This window comes from Protopterus annectens, chromosome 5.part0 (assembly GCF_019279795.1).
Source record: "Protopterus annectens isolate FY-2018-M chromosome 5.part0, PAN1.0, whole genome shotgun sequence".
Lineage (NCBI taxonomy): Eukaryota > Metazoa > Chordata > Ceratodontiformes > Protopteridae > Protopterus > Protopterus annectens.
The window spans coordinates 656,140,297-656,161,417 of record NC_056735.1 but is presented as its reverse complement, the minus strand read 5'-3'; the positions used below and the strand labels follow the sequence as shown (position 1 = coordinate 656,161,417).

The 21,121-nt window shown below is 46.5% G+C and overlaps 1 protein-coding gene across 2 annotated transcripts in view; it reads right to left on the bottom strand.

The window, feature by feature from the left end:
• Positions 1–21,121, bottom strand: part of TRAPPC10 (trafficking protein particle complex subunit 10) — a 2,525,275-nt gene that overhangs the window by 1,928,661 nt on the left and 575,493 nt on the right. The window lies entirely within an intron of this gene.

The following is a 21,121-nucleotide window of genomic DNA, read 5'->3' as shown; positions in this document are numbered from 1 at the left end:
GAGGCCACGGATCAGGTAGAATGGGCTCGTACTCTCAGGGGCTCAGGACGGCCAGAGCTTTTGTAAGCTATGCACTGTGAAGTCCATCCAGCTAAGGTTACCTTAGTAACTGGCTTGCTAAGACAAGATTTTGCAAAGGAAACAAAAAGTTGGTCAGATTTTCGAAGATCTCCTGTTCTATTCAACTCATTCCCTCCAGTACAGCTCTTTAGAGTGTGTACCTTTAACTCCCAGAGGGTGTGGCTTCAGCCTTTAAAAAATGAAGTTATCACCTTACAATTCTAACAAATAGTCATTGACATAGGTCAAATATCAATACAATTGTGTTTGCCATCATGTATGCTTCAAGACAAAACATTCTGATACCTTGTATGTAGCATGGTTTTGGAATTATTAATGCAAATATGAACAAGCAATATTTGATGCCTAGAGGCGCAGTAGGAGGTAACTGCAGATGCACCTGGAGACGTCACTCGGATGTAATGAGATAAGCGTAACTGTCTGTGAACGTCCAGACAATGAAGCCTGTATTCTCCTTTATTCTGGAAATTTGGAAAGAAAACAGGCAGATTAATGGTCTTTTTGATGTTGACTTCTGAAGCCACCTTGGGAAGAAAGGAGGGATTAGTCCTGAGGGAGTCCCTGTCTTTATGAAAAATGATATAGGGAGGTTTACTGCAAAAAGCATGAAGCTCTGATATTCTTCTCGCAAAAGTAATGGCAATCAGAAAAGCCGTTTTCCATGATACATATTTCAAATCGACTGAAGCCGTGGGCTCAAAGGGGGGCCCAGTCAGAGCTTGAAGAACTAGGGTAAGAGCCCATGGGGGAACTGGATCTTTAACGGGTGGTCTTAATAAAAAGGTTCCTTTCAAGAAAGCCTTGCATATTTTGGAGGATGCTAGCTGCCCTGAGTTGTTGATAGCTGCCAAATGAACTTTAATAGTAGAAGCACTGGCTCCTTGATCAAAGGTATGTGAAAGAAAGTCTAGGACTGCTGGAATCAGAGCCGTAAAGGGATCTAAGTTCCTGTGCTCCGCCCAGATCGAGAAACGTTTCCATTTACTGTTGTAGATCTTCCTGGTGGATGGTTTATGGGCGGCCACCAGGATGGCTTTAACTGAAGATGATATACCGGGAGTCCTAGCCATCAAGGGAACTGGATCAACCAAATGGACAGCTTCAGGTAGTCCAGATTGGGGGTCTTCAATCCTAATGGGTGAGAGATTAGATCTGGTTTGGGATCCAAAATCCAAGGAGGATGTACTTGAGGAGACCGTAGGTAAGGGAACCAGGTTTGGTGAGGCCAGAACGGGGCTATGAGGATAATTCTGCTCCCCAACAGACGAGCTTTCTGCAAGAATTTTGTCATCAAGGGAAGAGGAGAATAAGCATATAGAAGACTGGATGGCCAAGCGTGAACTAGAGCGTCTCTGGGGGTTTCCCCTGGTGGGGGAATCTGAGCGAAGAATTCGCTGCACTTTGTGTTCGAAGGCGAGGTGAAGAGATCGCAGCAAGGTTGACCCCATTGGAGAAAGATTTGTTTTGCTACAGCAGGGTTCAGAGTCCACTCATAAGGTGAGAGGATCGCCAGACTCAACCTGTCCGCTAAGATGTTTGACCAACCCAGTATGTGCGTTGCTATGAGAAAGCAGTTGGTGGATATCACCCATTCCCATACTCTCATTGCCTCCAAGCAAGGTGGACAGGATCTGGTTCCCCCGTTTGTTTATGTACCAGGCTACCACCATGTTGTCTGTTTGAAGTGCAACAGTTCCTGGAGGGAGAAGGGGATGGAGAGCTTGCAACGCTAAAAGCACAGCCCTCATCTCCAGGACGTTGATATGCAGTGTAGTCTCTGTGAATGTCCACGTGCCTTGGACGGATCTGCCCATGCAATACGCCCCCCACCTGAGGTGAAAGAAGTCCGTGGTCACCGTGACTTGGGGAGCGGATATAACAAAGGGGCGGCCTTCTCGAAGGTCTCTGGAATGGAGCCACCAAAGAAGCGATTCCCTGCAAATCCTGGTGAGAGGAATAGGTGTTGTCAGAGGTTGACAGAGGATGGATCATTGTACTTGTAACGTCCACTGAAGGATCCTCATCTTGAGGCGAGCGAAGGGGGATAGATTGATGGTCGCTGCCATATATCCCAGGGCCCTCAGGACTAGTTCCGCTGGTGGGGCTGAGGATCGTAAGAGATCTAGAATGTGAATGCGAAGCCTGTCTGTGGTCAGAAAGACTCTGGATTGAGTAGTGTCTATCCTGGCCCCTATGAATTCCAAAATCTGAGTGGGTTGAAGGGAGAATTTCTGGAGATTTATCGTGATCCCTAGGTGGCGGGCAAGGCATAAGAAGTAGTCCCTGCCAGAGCAGAGTTGATGCCTGGTGGGGGCGGTTAGGAGCCAGTTGTCCAGGTACGGAAAGACCTGTATTCCCTGAAGCCTCAGGTGGGCCCCTACAACTGCCATGACCTTGGTAAACACCCTGGGGGCTGTGGTGAGACCGAAGGGTAGGACCCTGAACTGATAATGGCTGGCTCCCAGCTGAAAGTGGAGGAACCTCCTGGATGGTCTGCCCATCAAAATGTGGTAGTATGCATCCTTGAGGTCTATTGAGCACATCCAGTCGTTCTCCTGTAGAAGTGGGAGAATGGATTGAATAGTGACCATCTGGGACTTTTCCTTGGCAACTGACAGGTTCAGAATTGACAGGTCGAGGATGGGTCGTAAGTCCCCCGTCTTTTTTGGCACCAGAAAGAATCTGGAGTAAAAGCCTGATCCGGATTGTTCGGGAGGGACGCGCTGGATGGCTCTTTCTTAGCAGTCCTAAGACTTCTGATGCTGCTGCCTCCCTCTGATCGGGTGGGACATCTGGGAGTCTTGTTACTCGGGGAGGGTGAGATAGGAAGGGAATTGAATATCCTCTGGATATGATTTGGAGTACCCAGCGATCTGTTGTGATGGACTTTCGCCAGGTGTTCCGAGAAGCGCCCCCCCCCACCGACTGCCTCCAGAGAGGAGCAGTCGGGCAACCCCTCAGGGCTGTTGCGCGGGTCGATACGAAAAAGGTTCTCTCGACCCAAAATTTTTCGGGCCCCCTCTGCCCCTGGGCCGGCGTCCACCCTGTCCTCCTCTGCCTCTGAAGGATGAGGTATCCGGAGCGAAACTGGATTGTTGAGCTTTCCGGAATCACATCTTCTTTTGTCCTCTTTGGTTCCTGGAGTAGGACCTCCGAGGAGCCGAGAAGTGGATCCCGACGGCAGACAACATCTTCCCATCTTTCTCGCTCTGGAGAAGCGTGTCACGGATGGTTTTGCCAAAGAGTGTGGAACCGAAGGAGGCATTCGCGAAGGATGCCTTGAAGGGTTCTGCAGAGTTCTGCAAAGTCGCAGAGATGGAGCCAGCCTTGTCTATGTAAGACGAAGCCTGTTCTGCTAGCTCTAGCTGCTCCCTCTGTAGCATGAGAAAGGAGCCGCATAGACGTGTTGGTGATTGACTTGAGAGTGGCCATTCGAGCCGAGAAGGTGCGCTTGTCCTCGGCCAACATGGACTCTGGAGGTGACACAGCGTACTCTTTAATCAGGTCCCGCTGCAGTCTAATCACATGTGTCATATAATTCAGTGACCTTACAGAGAAGGTCGCTGAAGAAAATATCCGCTTTCCCAAACGGTCCATCATCCGAGACGCCTTGACTGGAGGATGCACAGTGGAACTCTCCTATGCTAATTCCTTTTTAGTGGTGGCCGCCACCACCATGGCATCCACTGGGGCACCCTTGCTCCAAACTGTCCTGTCTGTGGGAGGGCTGAGGATCCTGTCTGGTCTCTTAGGAATTGGTTCAACAGTGTCTGGTTCCTTCCATGCCCTGGTAGTAATGAGGTCTACTAGGGGATTGGCAGGAGGGGACACCCAAGAGGTAGATGGGCCTGCGTCAAACGCCTCCAGAAACACAGACTCATCCGAGGAAGGTTTTTGGGAAGACCACCCCCCTCTAATGCATAACATTTCCATGATGTCACCGAAGGAGGCGTCTTCGGGGGGTGACCTTGGGGAACCTTCCCCTTCCTCCAAGTCCGTGTCCTCTGTGAGGGACTTGGGTGAGTCCAAGTGCCTCCTCTTGCATTTCCGTTTGTGAGGAACCTCCTCAGGGGGGTTGTCCGAAGAGGCTTCACCAACAATGTCCTGTTCCCCTATGGTAACAATCTGGGACGTAGGTGCAGGCTGTCCCTGGGGCCGGATGATGGAGGACAGGCCCGTATGAGCGGGAATGGTGGGTGGATCTGAAGCAAGAGCCTGGGGCCTCGAATCCCTCGAGAGGACCCTCTCCATGACGTCGAATGCAGAGGGGGAACTGCTTTCCCTTGGATCCAAAAGCATTCCCCTCAGATCCGACGTGCGGATCGGCGCCGAAGGTGACCCGACCAGATCCGAAGGGGTAGTGTGCCTCGACTTTGACGGAGCCAAAGGTCCACTGGCCCTCTTGGACCCAACATTCAGCTCACGGCCCCGAGAGCTTGGATCCGAAAATGGATCCGACAGACTCGAGGGTATAGTCAGCGCAGAAGTAGGAAGCACTGTCGGCGCCGACCCTTCCCCGGCTCCGAAGCTAGTTGGATCCAAAAGCTCAGAGCCCCGAAAGCGGTTCTGAGAAGGAGCGATGGGGGCGAAAAAGGGTGTCGAGCTCCACTCCAGCGGGGGGGAGGCAAGAGCACTCCCATCTGCATCTGGGCCTAAAGAAATCGACGCATCATCCAGTCCATATCAGTGTCTGACAAGCTTCTGGTGGATCTAGATGAGGCCACCGAAGCCGGCCGGGAAGGCCACCTGGATGACCTCAAAGGCGACCGGGTCTCCTCCACCGGCTCCGGGGAGAATCGTAAAGAACGGAGCCGAGAGGGGGAAGGCCCGGAGACCTTAAGGGGAGAGGCGAGCTTTTTAGATGGCGGTGCCAAAGAGGTGGATTCGGACCGCCTTTTATGGCTCCGGTGCCTCTCCTTCTCTCTTTCTCTATCTTTCCTCTCTTTCTTCCTGCTTTCCTTTTCCTCCTGGGCTAAGGTGGGAGGGTGAGTCCCAGCCAGGGGATCAGGAGCGACAGGTGGGGCAGCCGCAGCCGCAGCCGGTGCCACCGAGGTGGAAGAAGCAGAGTCTGGGGGGCAAAAGGCCCGCCAGAATGAGCTTCAACCTCCTATCCTTTAAAGCCCTGGGGTTGAAGGTTGCACAGATGGTACAGCCCGAAGAAAGGTGGTCAACCCACAGGCAAAGGACACACCGAGTGTAACCATGTGCTGGAGACATCTTATGGCCACACTCGGTACATTTTGAGAAAATGGCTTTAGGGCCTTCAGCCATTGTAAAGGATAAGGAAAAGTAGGCCCACAAGCACACACCTTCACACACGCAGAGGGGGGAGGGAAATAAAACTAGCTTAACTAAAATACAAGAGAACTACCCATCAAAGACTACAAAGTATAAGGGGAGTTCACACACACCAAGAAAAGGAAAAATCTGACAGAAAAGTAGTTTTTAAAGACTGACTTACAGTACTAATGCTCGGAGCTCGTTCTAGAGAAGCTTATGGAAGCTGCGGCAAACGAGATCAGAGGGTTAGAGGGAGATGGCAGGACATTATCGGTAGGGGGAGAAGCTTGAAGCTCGGATCTATTAGCTTGGAAAGCTGCCAGCTCAGATCCGAGTCGGATCCGATACCCACAGGTTGCAGAGCAAATTAAGTTAACTACTTCAGATGGAAAAATTTAAAAACTTAGCTGAGAGCAATGGCTGACGCGTCTTGCTGTCAAGAGTGGCAAACAAGATCTGAGGTAATGGAGAGAGGGGCATTGTGGATAGAGCCTTAGCGCGAGAGTTTTTTGGCTGGTGTAAGCTGTATAATGGCCAAGACAGTTCCGAGGATCAAAACAGAGTCCCATTCATCAAGAATGAATGAAGATTGACAACATCAGATGTAAGACTTTCAAGTGATGGTCTTCTTGCTTTTGAGTACCTTAACATCCTCAGAAAATGATGCCTGTAAGGAATTGGAACTCTATCATCCACAGAGTTACATTTAGGGATGACATATTGGGGTGAAGCAGTAAACATTTGTGTTGTGTGATGAGATCCAGTTGGTGTAGCAGTTTGCAGTACTTACCCCTGGCTAAAGAAAAACAAGAGGGGACTAATGCTGTCTTGGCCAAAAGGGAATCACTAGCAAGAGTTTTGTTTTTTTTCTTTCTGAATCTTTAGAAGAACTCTTGGAATGAGAAGTGGTAGAGGGAAGGCATAGAGGAAATTCCCTGTCCACTGAAAAGTGAAAGCATCTGTCCTCCAAGTTGAGGGACAAGATTTTCTGTGTGTTTCTATCAAAAAAACAAAAAAAATAATCCTTGTTTTCCCGTCTCTCCTCGACTAGTTTAGACCAGTTTACAGGCATTGCTGTATTCTGGGCTGTGGTGTAGTTCCTGTGTTGTCCATTACCTTACTTGGATAGAAGGAAGTTTCTTTGCTCACCAGTGGGAGTGGGGAGCCTTGAGCAGCCTACCTGTTCCTGTAGGAAGTGACCTCAGCACAAGAGCTGTAGTAATTGGTTGTTTTGGACCATTTCTAGCTCTTTTGTAGTTCCCTGTTTAAAATCCACCTCTGGGCGTTTTTTTCTGGCTATACTGCTCAGACAAGCTCCTCGTGGTCCTAGCTACAGAGAACTCAGAAAAGCGACTACTTTCTGGATTTAAGTATCTTTGCTGTTTTTTTTACTTGGAATAGCTTCTGTAGCTTAACCTGAACAAGCTTAAACTGTTTTTTAGCTGTTTGCTGCATTATTTTAAAATCTGCACTTAAAGTTACTTTTTAGTCAAATTTGATCGAAAGTTTGTTTGTTTGTTTAATTTAACTGTTGAGGCTGCCCACTAAAGTGTGCTAGCCTGTGTAACTGATGTATCACTGTTTCTGCATTTTCTGTGTGTTTCTATCAAAAAAACAAAAAAATAATCCATGTTTTCCCGCCTCTCCTCGACTAGTTTAGACCAGTTTACAGGCATTGCTGTATTCTGGGCTGTGGTGTAGTTCCTGTGTTGTCCATTACCTTACTTGGATAGAAGGAAGTTTCTTTGCTCACCAGTGGGAGTGGGGAGCCTTGAACAGCCTATCTGTCCCTGTAGGAAGTGACCTCAGCACAAGAGCTGTAGTAATTGGTTGTTTTGGACCATTTCTAGCTCTTTTGTTGTTCCCTGTTTAAAATCCGCGTTTGCGCAGTTGTGCGCATAGCGCAGCGCCGGATAAACAAGGTTAAAGTTCTTCTGGCTCCGCCAAGTCTGCTCTTCAAATTTTCCCTTAAGGAAGCTCTACTCTTAGTATAATCAGACTACTCGCTATACTATAAGCCTAGCACTTGTTCCCAAAACTTCTCTACTAAGTAAGCACTCTCGTACTAAGTAAAGCACTACATCCACCTACCACCCCTGTGAATATCCACTTCCCTTAAAGGCACAGCACTCGCATGTACTGTTCTAGCATGTCGAGTGGTAGATTACTGGCATCCTCTCCAGTTCAGCTGGTTAATCTGGGTATCTTGAGACAATGCTACAATTGTCTCATGTACACAGACAACCCTCTCCTCCTCCCAACAATCACAAATACATGTGAGAGATGCAACTATATAGCCAAACTGGAGGCTGAACTCTCTCAACTCAGGGCTGGCATGACCAGACAGGAGGAGATGGTAACCCCACACACAACAAACCCAGTCCCACATAGACCTACCACAACTACAAACCAAACACATAAAAACACAAAGACATACTCGGAAGCTCTAATAAAAAACTTAACAAAACAACAGAGGCTCCCAAAGCAGACATCCAAAAATCCACCACCTCAAAACAAAACACATGTAACACATACTTCAATAAATCAGTGTGTCAACCAATCACAGCCCTTAAGGCCAAACACCATGCCTGATACACTAGTAATAGGTGACTCTATATAGTCAGACACACTGATGTCCCGCTTACCAGGCTGAACAAGGAGAGGGTGACTGTGAGCTGCCTATCGGGAGCTAGGATCCGCCACATAACACACGCACTCAGGTCACTCCAAAGCAAGTACAAATATGACTCCGTCATTGTCCATGCTGGCGTGAATGACCTGAGACATACCTCCCTGGACTACATGAAAAGAGACATAGAGGAGCCCTCCGATTATGTAGCCCAGGCTGGTATGACCCTGACCCTGAGCAGCATCTTGCCCTCACCAAGAATGATGCCACAATACAAAGACAAGATGATCAGCTTTAACAATTGGCTTAAGTACTGGTGTCATTCTAAGGGGATCCAATGTCTGTCTGCCTGGGATGACATGTTGGACAAGCCACGCTGCTTCGTAAGGGATGGCTTACACCTGTCACCACTGGGCTTCCGGATATTAGCTAAGGCGCTTGCCACCCCTATAGTGCCTTTTTTAGGCAAGGCTCAATAGACAAACCCACCTCCTTAGAAAACAAAAATGGAAAAAAACTAAGGGTAATGCTGCTCAATGCCAGAAGTCTAAATCTCAAGATGCAGGCACTCGATGCACTCCTCAGCATGGAGAACATCGACGTCTGTGCAGTAACTGAAACCTGGTTCAAGGCTCCTGAGAGCACCCCAGCGCTACCAGGCTATACCTCGTATCATGCTTTTCAGCACCAAAACCCGGGCCGAACCACAAAGGGAGGGGGAGTGTCCATATTCATCAAGGACACCCACACCTCCAGGTTAGTAGCAACACATGAAGCATCAGAGACCATACAGGTGCAACTAACCATAGGCAAAACTGCTATACAACTGGTAGCATGTTACAGACCACCCTCCCAATCTCAGGAACCCCACTCCGCCTTCCTGAAGACATTGGAGGATATGAATGTATCACAAAATACCATCATACTGGGAGACTTCAACTACCCAAATATAGATTGGGTACAATATTCTAGCCCTAACACCCTAGCCCAAAGGTTCCTGGAATTCATAAATTCAAATGCACTGGAACAACTAGTCACCTCTCCCACTAGGGGAGATAATATACTAGCCCTGATCATCACAAACATGGGGACAAAATGCTCCACACCGGAGGTATACCCCTCACTAGTGAGATCTGACCACAAACTAATCACCCTATATATACATATCCCACCTCTACCCCCAGCACAAAAGACCACAGTGAAAAACTTCTCAAAAGCAGACTTCACTCTTCTTAAGACTGAGATGGTACCCTTTAAGCCCAATGGGCCAGTGGATACCACATCCCACAATGCCGAATCCTTCACAAATGCTTTCTATGGACATCTCCAAGAATGCATGGATCATGCAATCCCAAATAAATCCAAGTCCCTCGCCACCAAAGGCAAGCGTCCTGTCTGGTGGACCTCAGCCATTAACAAATTGTATAACAAAAGAAGGAAGCTACTGCACGTCAGAGCAAAATCCCATAAAGGGAAGACATCTCTGATCAACATTAGCAGAAAACTACGTTCTCTCATAAAAACATCCAAGGCCAACTTTGAGAGAAAAATCGCTAAGGACACTAAAGATAACCACAAAGCCTTCTTCAGCTATGTTAGAAACCTGGTCGTAAACCCTCAGATATGCTCAGAGTTAGTTCACAACAACAAAAAATACACTGAACCCACAGATATTGCCAACATTCTGGCTGACAGGTTCAGTGCAAATTTCTCCCCTTCCTCACCCCCAAAAGAAGAAATACTTATCCCAGCTGAATGTAATCTCCCTGTCATCTCAGATGTCCAAGTGAGAACTGCCCTCAACAAAGCTAAAAACACAGCATCAATGGGACCGGACGGTATCCCGGGTTGCGTGCTACGTGAACTCCAAGAGGAGCTAAACCCGCACATAAAAATACTATTTAACCTTAGCCTTACTACAGGATATGTACCTGAACACTCGCGTACAGCAACAGTGGTCCCACTCCACAAAGGGGGTACCTCTACAGACCCTGGGAACTACCTCCCCCATAAGCTTAACCAGCCTGGTCTGCAAAGCTATGGAAAGAATCATTATGGAACTCATAAACAGAGACATAGGGGACCTACAGACACTTGACCCCACCCAGTTCAGCTTTGTAAAGGGCAGATCCTGTCTTTTGAACCTGGTTGACTTTTTCGAAACCGTCACTAGAGCCATTGACGAGGGCAAAGCAGTCCATACAGCCTACCTGGACTTGGCTAAGGCCTTCGACACAATACCCCACTCAGGCATCATAGATAAGCTCAACAGCTTAAACGTAAACCCTTATGTCACTAGATGGGTTGCAAACTGGGTAAAGGACAGAACCCATAAAGTTAAAATCGCTGGAGCAATGTCAGACTCAAAGCCAAGTGGTGTCCCACACGGATCTGTCCTGGGACCCCTCTTGTTCGGCATTTATTTCTCAGATGTTAAAGCAAACATGGGAGGGTTGTGGCTGACAAAGTTCGCAGATGACTGCAAACTAGGCGCCATAGTCGATACACCAGTGGACACATACATCCTACAAAAAGGCCTCTCAGAAATGGACAACTGGTGCCGGAGTCACGGCCTTAAACTAAATGCCAAAAAATGTATAGTCATCCCTTTTGGGAAAAACAAAGTACCCACAAATTATCACATAGACAGCAACCCACTGAGTACGGAAAAAGTAATCAGAGACCTAGGGACCCAAGTCGACAGCGACCTCTCATTTGACACCCACGTTGCCAAAGTGGTTAGACAAACATTTTACCTTGCACACCTCATCATGAAGGGATTCACATCCAGATCCAAGGATGTCATTGTACCCCTATACTCCTCCCTCATCAGACCCATGATTGAGTACAATGCCCCATTTGGTATGTACCTCACCCGGCATTTGCAACAGCTGGAGAGACCACAAAAGTACCTCACCAAGACGATCAAGGGTCTCCAACATATGTCTTATTCTGCCAGACTAAAGAAACTTCAGCTCTATTCAGTAGCATACCGCCTGCTCAGAGGTGATCTCTGCCTGACGTACAAGGCCATGTCCAATCAGGATCTGATGGACATGCTCCATCTCAAAAAATCCAAATCCATCAGGACCACGAGAGCTAAAGACTTAAACCTCGGCACAAGTATGAATAGGACATGCTGGAGGGATAGATTCATAACCCAGAGGCTTCCCATGCTTTGGAACAAGATCCCAGTTCATATTAGGCAGAGCCCCTCACTGACTCTCTTAAAGAGAAATCTTGATGAGTGGATGGGAGATCGTAAGTTTACCCCAGTGGGTCACATTTGTGTCACTGCTAGACAGGGGCATAGTAAACTAATTCTATTATATAAGGGGACCTTCACTGTGTCACTACTAGACAGAGGCACAGTATTCTAAATTTATTCTGTACATTTTTGTACCCTTTCATGGGGTGGCAAAAGCCACATCACTATGGCTAGGCTTACAAATGCCCCAGGGCAGATAGCCTAGTACTAAACTATGAAACTATCCCTGAGCAACATTTACTCGAATGTATACATTAATACTGCTTAACTATACTATGTTGTTTATTACAAATAATTCATTGTATGCACACATACTGCACGCGCGCACACACACACACACACATATGTATATATGCATAAGTATGTATATAAAGTACATGTGTACAAAAGTGTGTGTGTGTGTGTGTGTGTGTGTGTGTGTGTGTGTGTGTGTGTGTGTGTGTGTACACGTATGCATTTAAACACAGTTAAGTACTTCTGATTTCCTTTTCTTAGTGTTCTTAATGCAAGGGCACATAGTAAATGTATGTTAAAGTAAATTCAGCTGTATATTATGGTTGCTCTCTGACAATGCAAGGACCGAGTCAAAGTCAGTGGTAATCTCTTACAATGGATCTGCATGTACAAGATATGCATCCCCCTCTGGAAGGATGTCACACAAAGCATAAAAGACATTTTTTATGAACAGTATCAGTGCATCTAGTTGATAGGGTTGCAGTTCTGGCCTGTGTGTGTGTGTGTGTGTGTGTGGGGGTTGGCTTGAAAATGGTAAATGCATTTCTGCTTTTCTGACTTTTCTCTAAATGTCACATAAATCTTTGCTACTACTCAAGTTATCTTAACACAAACTACTACATATAACATGTAAAGCTTAGATTTTCAATACTGTGTAGCTGCTTATGTAAATTTGTCAGAAGAGTTGACAACTGCCTTTAAACCCCTGACTGATCTAACTGCTTTGTTTTGCTATGAAAGGGGAGTGTTAAGTTCCCCTCCCCTAATAAAAACAGTGAAAACAATTCCACAGCTTTCTGTCTTTTTTTTTATATCAGCTGCTGTGTTCCTGAAATTAGCAGGATTAATTACCCATCTAAGACTGACAGCAGTACCTGACAGGGTACATTACAGATTTAACTGTCTATGATATGCCATGCAGGTGGAGACAAATTTCTCTGCAAAGTATGTGAGAAGTTGAGTTTAAAAAAAAAAAGCAAGTGGGCTTTCCCTTCCTTGGACTCCAATACAAGGAAATAAAAGTTTTAGAAACTACAAGCAGATTTCTGGCACATACACAATGCTGGAACCATATTGTAGGGAGAAAAGAAACCTAACGATTGAGTTAAACTGTATGAGAGGGTGGAGTGTTCATTTAAGGGCAACACCCAACAATGTGCAAATTAGTTGTAGGTCTCATCACCTATAGTCAGTCGAAAGATGCAGCAAATCTGCTTCTCAACATATTCAGCATGAATTTTACCTCCCCATCACCCCCAGTTCTCCCTCAAAATATATCCTCCATTACTCTACCGTTAATCATCATCAAGAACAGGTTGCCACTGTGCTCTCTAAAGCTAAAAACATGGCTTCAGAAGGGCCTGATGATATAGTAGTTTGCCTCTTAAAAAGCTTAAATCAGGACTTATCAAGCCCATTAGGATCTCTATTTAACTACAGCCTCCAAATTGGCTTTGTCCCTAATCAGTGAAGGACAACACAGTCATCCCTCTGCACAAAGTGGAGCTACCTACTGACCCAGGAAACTACGGACCCACAAGTTTGACTAGTCTTATATGTAAAGTCATGGAAAGAATAGTCATGGACCCGATAAATAATGACATAGGAAACATCCAAACACTGGACCTGACCCATTTGGCTTTGTCAAGGGCAGGTTACGCCTACTGAAGCTGGTAGATTTCTTTGAGAAGCTCACTAAGGCCATGGATGAGGGTAAAAGAGTACCCTACCACCTACCTCAACCTGGCTATGGCATTTGACACAATTATCCACTCAGGTATAACAAATAAACTCATAAAACTGGGCATAGTCTCAGGCAAGTAAGTGTTCGCTTCAAAAAGTGTTAAAATGCATTTTTAATTATGTGTAATACTATTCTGTCTACCTGCATGTCCTTGGTGTAATATGTAAATGTCTGTGAAAATGGTCTATATGTTGTCTGCACATTGCGTCTGGAGACATGGAATTTCATTCAGTTTTTGCACTTGTATGATTTCTGAATGACAAAGTTTACTTTGACTTGACCTGATAAATCCGTATGTCACCAGATGGACATCCAATTGGCTCACAGAGAGGGCACATGTGGTTAAAGTGGGCAAATCCAGATCCACCAAGAGGCCAGTTACAAGTGGCATGCCACAAGACTCAGTGCTGGGACCACTCCTGTTCAGAATATACTTCGAAGTCGCGGCTAATGTGGAAGGCCTCTGGATGACAAAGTTTGACGACGACTGCAAGCTGGGGGCAATCACTGAATCCCCCAATGATGTAGAGATCTTCAGGAAGATCTACATCAAACGAATGATCAGTGCCAAAACCACGGCCTAAAACTAAATGTGAAAAAATGCATTATCATAAACACCCTTGAAATTACATTATCACACCTCTAAGAGCAGACTCAGAGGTGAGATGTCTAGGTACTCAAACAGTTAGATAACCTAAACTTTGATCACCATGTATCCACAGTGGTGAGAAAGTCCTAACTTATAAGTAAAGATATGGCATCCAAAACCAAGCAAATGATAGTCCTACTGTACTCAGCCCTCATTATACCAATAACTGAGTACAATGTGCCATTTGGTATGTACATAGCTAGGCATTTACAGCATCTGGAGAAACTTCAGAGGTTTCTTACAAAGGAAATACAGACTGTAAACAATATGTCCTATGCAGACAGACTAAAAGTCCTATATCTTTACTCTGTCTCCTACCAACTTATTAAGGGGTGACTTATGTCTGGCCTGCAATGCACTCATAAAATCCAGCCCCGATGGAGCTGCTACACATCCCAAAGTCGAACAGCACAAAGGTCAACCAATCTAGGGATCTAAACTTAGTGACTCAAACAAAACATGCTGGAAAGACAGGTATGTGTCTCAGAAATTGCCCCTTCTTTGGAACAGGGTTCCTATTCACATTAAGCAGAGCTCTTCCCTGGCCCTCTTCAAATGCAATTTGGATCAGTGGATGGGAAATGCAAATTCACACCCGGGTCAGTGCCTATGTGGACAGGGGCAATCTTTAAGATATTCAATGCATAGGCACAAATCCATGCCATCCTCATGTCCCTAAAGGCTATATATTGGGTAAAATTGGGTTATATTGGCTAGCCTTGTAAGGGCTCTTAAGCAGTTAGCCTAATAATCATCTATGAACTTAGACATTTTGAATTCCCTGGGTATGGCAGATGGTAATCATTAGTGCCAGACACTTTATGAAAAATCTTGGAGCTGTGGAAAACCCAAAAGGCAATGCAGTAAATAAACAGTGAGATGACCCAGTACAAAACCTGAGGAATCTCCCATCGGGGTCTAAACTGGTATATGGAGGCAAGCATCCTTTAGATTTAGGGATAAAGCCTAGGGCAGAATGAAAGGTCACAGAGTGTGCAATGAGAGCATTTTGAAAGCTGGTAATTTTAACAAAGTATTTAGTAAAGGGGATTTCCACTGCCGTTCTTTCCTTGTTGCTAAGAAAAGTCTGAAGCAAATCCATTTTCCCACAAATGATTCTGGCCCCAGCTCTATTGCACCTTGTGCCCACAGTTCCTATAAAATGCATGGGAGAAGATGAATCTGATTGTGGGGAGGTGGGGTATGCCATTTAGAGGAGAATCTGTATCCAAGACATAGCGTAACATTTTTCTTTTTTTATGATAGATAGCACCCATTTGTCCATGGCAATCTTTTTTTCCAAGTAGAGAAAATAAAAAAAATTGGGTCCGCCTTTTTGAGAGAGTCATGGTAGGGCTGGGGGGAGGGGGAAAGGAGGCTGCAGATAGTCACAGACATTTGTCTCCAAAGGGATGCCTCCCAGATGAGGCATCCCTCTGTGATTAACCTGGCAGTCTCTTTCTGGGATCTTTCCTGTATTTCTGGCTAGGCTTCGGGTCCCTTCTGATAAAAGAAGTAGGTTTGGTTGGGCAACTCCTCCATTATCTAGCTAGAGATGTTAACAGGAAATGTATGCAGTTCTTCATAGTTTTACTCTGCTCTTGACGTTTTGAAAAGGTTGGCAGCTTGGGGGCCAAGAGATTCTTGTCTAATGGGGACTCCACTATTGTTGCTTTCAAGTTCTCTGGAAAAGGCTTGCTACGTAACCATGCATACCTATGATTTACAGAGCGTGTAAAAAGATGTTATGTACCTACCACAATGTTCCATGTTAGTTGTCTTCATCTCGCCTTCCTTCTTGCTGTTTTGGTTTGGGGCCAATCCTCAGCTCTGACTCGGCCATCTTCTATCGCTCGAGAGCTGTTTACTGGCTCGAGGCTACCCCTTATCTAAGCATGCCCAGCGTCGGCTACCCAGATTTCGTTTCTGATAGCGCACACTAGACATAAGTAGGGTAACCAGTTACTAAAAACTGGTTGTCCAATACACCTAAACAAGGAAAGAGTTATAAATTACCTGGCATATGAAGTAACAAAAGATGCTCAGCCAGTGAAAACAAAAGGGAACTCCTCACAATCCTCTAGGAAGGGGGAAGGAGGGAGGGACCAAAGAAGGAAGGCGAGATGAAGACAACTAACATGGAATGTTATGGTAGGTACATAACTTCTTTATGTTAAGTTGTCCATCTCGCCTTTGTTCTTGCTGTTTGGGACAGCGTCCCTAGCACCTAAAATCCCGGGTGGCTCATTGGAACAAACTCTTCAGAACAGTAGAACCAAAGGAAGCTCTGCTCTGGGAGACCATATCTACCTTGTAATGAGAGATAAAAGTGTGGGGGTTTGCCCAAGTGGCAGCTGTACAGATTGACTCTATGGGCAACCTAGACTGAAAAGCTACAGAGGTGGCTAATGCCCTAGTGGAATGACCTTTTGGTTTGGCTGGTAGCTCTTTATTTCATAACTGATAAAGGCAATAGTATCAGATAATCATCTGGATAAGGTCACTTTAGAAACTGGAAGGCCTTCTTTGTTGAAAGCATAAAAAAGAAATAACTGGTCTGACTTTCTTAGTTCCTTAGTTCTATGGAGGTAAAAATGCAATTGTCTGTGTACATCTAATTGGTGGAGCTTGGAGCTTATATTCTGCCTGAGAAAACTGGGAGATCTATGGATTGATTTAAATTGTTCTCTGAGCAGACTTTAGGAATAAAGGATGGATTGGTCCTCAGAGAAACTCTATCCTTGTGAAACACCAAGTAAGGAGGACGAACACATAGTGCTTGAAGTTCTGAGACACGTCTAGCTGAAGTGATAGCAACCAGAAAAAGTGTCTTCCAAGAAAGAAATTTTAAAGACCATGATGCTGCCGTTTCAAAGGGAAACAAAATTAAGGAGGCTAAAACTAAACTGAGATCCCAAGGAGGGTGATGATCTCTAACTGGGGGTCTAAGAAGAGATGTTCCTTTCATAAAGGATTTGCAGAGCTTATGAGACGTTATGCTAGAATTAAACATACAGATATGAAAATGAGAAATTGCAGCTAGTTGTACTCTAATGGTAGTGGAAGCCGCACCAGACTGAAAAAGCTGTGCTAGAAATTCAAGAATTTCATGGACTGGGGCTGAGAAAGGATCCAAATTTCTAGATTCTGCCCAGTAAGAAAACAGTTTCTGTTTACTAGCATACATTTTCCTCGTAGTAGACTTATGTGAGGAAACAATAATATCACGGACTGCTAGGGAGATATTGGAAAGCCTGGCTAAGGTTGGAAGTGGATTAACCAAGCTGTGAGCTGGAGAGTTTGAAGGGATTGGTGCAACCTGCCTGACTGGTGAATCAGAAGATCTGGAACTGGGTCCAGAATCCACGGTTGATCCAGAAGGTGGAGGTGTAGGAACAGGAACCATATGTGTCGAGGCCAATATGGGGCAATGAGGATCATTTTGCAACCCAACGATTTTGCTTTCTGTATGAGTCTTGGAATTTGGGGAAAAGGGGGAAAGTGTAAAGGAGTCCCTGAGGCCAATCGTGGACTAGTGCATCTCTGGGTATATGACCTGGAAGAGGAAGTAGGGAGAAGTAGCTGCTGCATTTGTTGTTGAGAGGAGTGGCAAATAGGTCACAGCAAGGCTGTCCCCATTTGTGGAAGATAAGATCCGCAACTTCCTGATTCGGAGACCACTCGTGAGGCATGACGATAGCTCTGCTGAGCCTGTCCACTATAACGTTGGATTTCCCAGGGATGTGCATTGCTATCAGAAAACATTGGGAGGAAATCGCCCATTGCCACAGTATGAGCGCTTCTCGACACAAGGGGTAAGACCTAGTCCTGCCCTGTTTGTTGATGTACCACACCACTGACATGTTGTCCGTTTGGATTGCAATGGTCCCAGAAGGAAGACAGTCTTGAAGGTCTTGCAATGCTAGGAGAACCGCTCTCATTTTCTAGGACATTGATATGCAGATGGTACTCGTGAGGTTGTCAAGTGCCGTGGACTGTCCCCCTGCCTAGACAATGCCCCCCCCCACCCTATCAGGGAGGCATCCGTGGTCACTATGGCTACCGGAGGGGGTTGTATGAAAGGTCTGCCCTGAATTACTAGTGGGGAGACCATCCACCAAGAAAGGTGCCTTTTGCATGTTTCTGTGATCAGGATCATGTGAGACATGGGTAATTCCTGGAAAGACCACTGCATGAAAAGAAGCCACTGAAGGATTCTCATGTGGAAACGCGTTAATGGGACAAGAAGAATGGCAGCTGCCATGGAGCCTAGAGCTTGGAGGAGATGTCTGACTTGAACCCTTTTGCTCTGCATTAGAATTAACACTTGTTGATGAACAGTGGAAACTCTTTCCTGTTGTAATCTTGCAAACATTTCTTTTGTGTTTAATTCTGCTCCTATGTATGTGATAAGACTGACAGGGCAACAAGGCATATTTTTCAAAATTTACTGTAATGCCTAGTTGAGTGCATGATGTGACTGTATAATCCCGTGCCTCTAAGAGTTGACGCCTGGTGGTAGCAGTCAGGAGCCAGTCATCTAAATAGGGAAACACCTGGAATCTTTGACGCCTCAGGCGAGCCATGACTACTGCCATACACTTGGTGAAAACCCTGGGGGCTGAGGTGAGAACAAAGGGCAGAGCTGTGAACTGGTAATGACTGACCCCTACCCTGAAGCGAAGAAATCTCCTGGAGCGTCTGTCCATCTTGATATGGTAGTATGCGTCCTGAAGATCTATCGAGCACATCCAATTGTCCTGACCCAGAAAAGGGAAAATGGACTGCAGTGTCACCATCTGGAACTTTTCTTTTTGTACAGATTTGTTCAATCAGCTGAGATCCAGTATTGGTCTTCAGGCCCCTGTCTTTTTGGTACTAAAAAGAATCGTGAATAAGTTCTTGATCCTAGTTGGTCTGCGGGGACTTCTTGAATGGCTCTTTTTTCTAGTAGTCTTGAAACTTCTGTGACTGCTTGATACCTTAGATTGGGTGGAACATCTGGGATGGTCTTTTTTGATTCTATGGGGGATTGATGTAAGGGAATTTTGTAACCTCCGGATATGATGGATAGTATCCATCTGTCTCTTGTTATACTTTGCCAGGCTTTTGGGTACAGCGAAAGTCTTCCCCTGACTGCCTCCAGAGGAGAGCAGTCGGGCAAACCTTCAGGGATGCTGGAAGGGTTTGGCAGAGAAGGTTTCTCTGTCACCCTGGTTCTGCGGTCCCCCTCTGCCATGAGGGTGGCGTCTGTTATTGTTGTTTCCCCCTCTGCCCCTGGAGGAAAAATTTCCACGTGTCAGGCAAGGGTTCCTGGGATTTTCGGAACGACATCTTTCCACTCTTCCGACCCTTGGGATAAGGTCTGGAAGGAGTGGAAAAACGGACTCCCACAGCAGAGAGAGTCTTGCCTTCCTGCTCACACCTGGTCAACGTGTCTTTCACCTGAGGCCCAAAGAGAAAGGAGCCATCAAAGGGAGTATTAGTGAAGGACGCTCAAAAGTGTTCCGCAAACTGACACAGCCGGATCCAAGCATGTCTCCTGAGAGCCACACCTGCCCCTGCGGCTCTGCTCGCTCCACCAGTTGCATAGAAAATCAGCCTCATGGAGGAGTTGACTATGGAATTAAGAGTCGGAAGCTGAGAAGCTACTTCAGCTGATGCTCCCTCAGCTGTAGGATCTTGAAGGGTTCTTCAAGCTCTTTCAGGAGATCCCTTTGAAGATGTGTAAAATGGCATAGATAATTCAGGGACCTCATAGAAAAGGTCGCTGAAGCAAACATTCGCTTTCCATATCTGTCCATCATCTGAGACTCTTTGTTCAAAGGATGAACAGATAAAGAGGTTTCTGCTAACTCTTTCTTGGTGGCTGCTGCTACCACCATGGCATCAATGGGCACACCTTTGGAGAGGAACTGCTTGTCCTGGGGGGGCTGTAATAAATTTGTTTGGTCTTCTTGGAGTAGGTTCCACAGAATCTGGAGCTGACCAAGCCTTTCGAGCCACTACAGACATGAGTGGATCGAAAGGAGGAGATACCCAAGAGGTGGAAGGTCGGGAACCGAATGCTTCCAGGTATACAGACTCGTCCTCGGTAGGGGCTACGGAAGTCCAGTCCCTCCTCTGTCTAAGCATTTCAAGGATGTCGGAAAAGAAAACATCTTCAGAGGGAGACCTTGGGGACCCTTCCGATTCATCCATGTCTGTATCTGAAGTGACTCAAGGGAGTCTATGTGCTTCCTCTTGCACTTCTTCCAGGGAGGATCCTCCGAGTGATCAGGGGAGGCTTCAGAAGAAGAGGGATCACCCAATGGGGTGTTCTGGGGCATAGGTTTCCTACGCTTGGGGTCTGGAAGAGGAGTAAAGGTTGGAACAGACACCACGGGGGGAGGAGCCGATGGAGCTGCCAGTAGAGCTGTTTTGGGGGACAGCACACTCCGCATGACCTCGAAGGAGTCTCGACCTCTAGGCAGAGAAAGCTCTAGCTCCGAAGAAACAGGAGTTTTTCTCCGCATTGAGGGTGACAGCTCCGAGGCCGATGTTGGAGCCGAGCTCACCTGCGCTGAAGCTCCGAGGGGGAGAACGGGGTCGGACAAGGGTCCGATGCCACTCCTCCCCGCAGAGCCGATGAGAGAGAGCCTCGGCGCCTAGATCCCTCGATAGAAGGTACAATTGAGGTAATAGGAGCTGACGTTGGAACCGAAGGAGAAATGATGATCGGCGCAGACACTTCTACTACCTGCGGATCCATGGTCTCTGGCTCTGAGCTAAATGTAGTCGGAGGAGGAACAGAAATAGAGGTGGTTGGAGCCGATACCTGTTGAGGTGGGCTGGACAGAAATTTTGCCAGTGCCTGTGACTTAAGCAACCTACTTACTACTCTCTCCACATCATGAGCCGATAATCTAGAGGATCGAGAAGAGTGGGAAGAATGATGGCTACGTTTACTCTGTAACAAAGGTGACTGAGGTGCTGAGTGGATGGACTCCAAGGACGGAGGCCTCAGTCTCTTATGGCTCCGAAACGGCTCCCGACATAGCAGATGGAGCCGACGGAGGAGTTATCTTGTCGGTGCCAGCCGGCACCGACATACTTGGTTGGTCAAGTAAAGGAGTCTGCTCCGAAGGTGGAGCCGACGGCTTGACAGACCAGGGATTTCACTGGCTGAGTACTTTTAGCCAGAGAATCCTGAGGCTTCAATAATCCCCAAAGGCTTAATTTGTTTTTGCGCTCCTG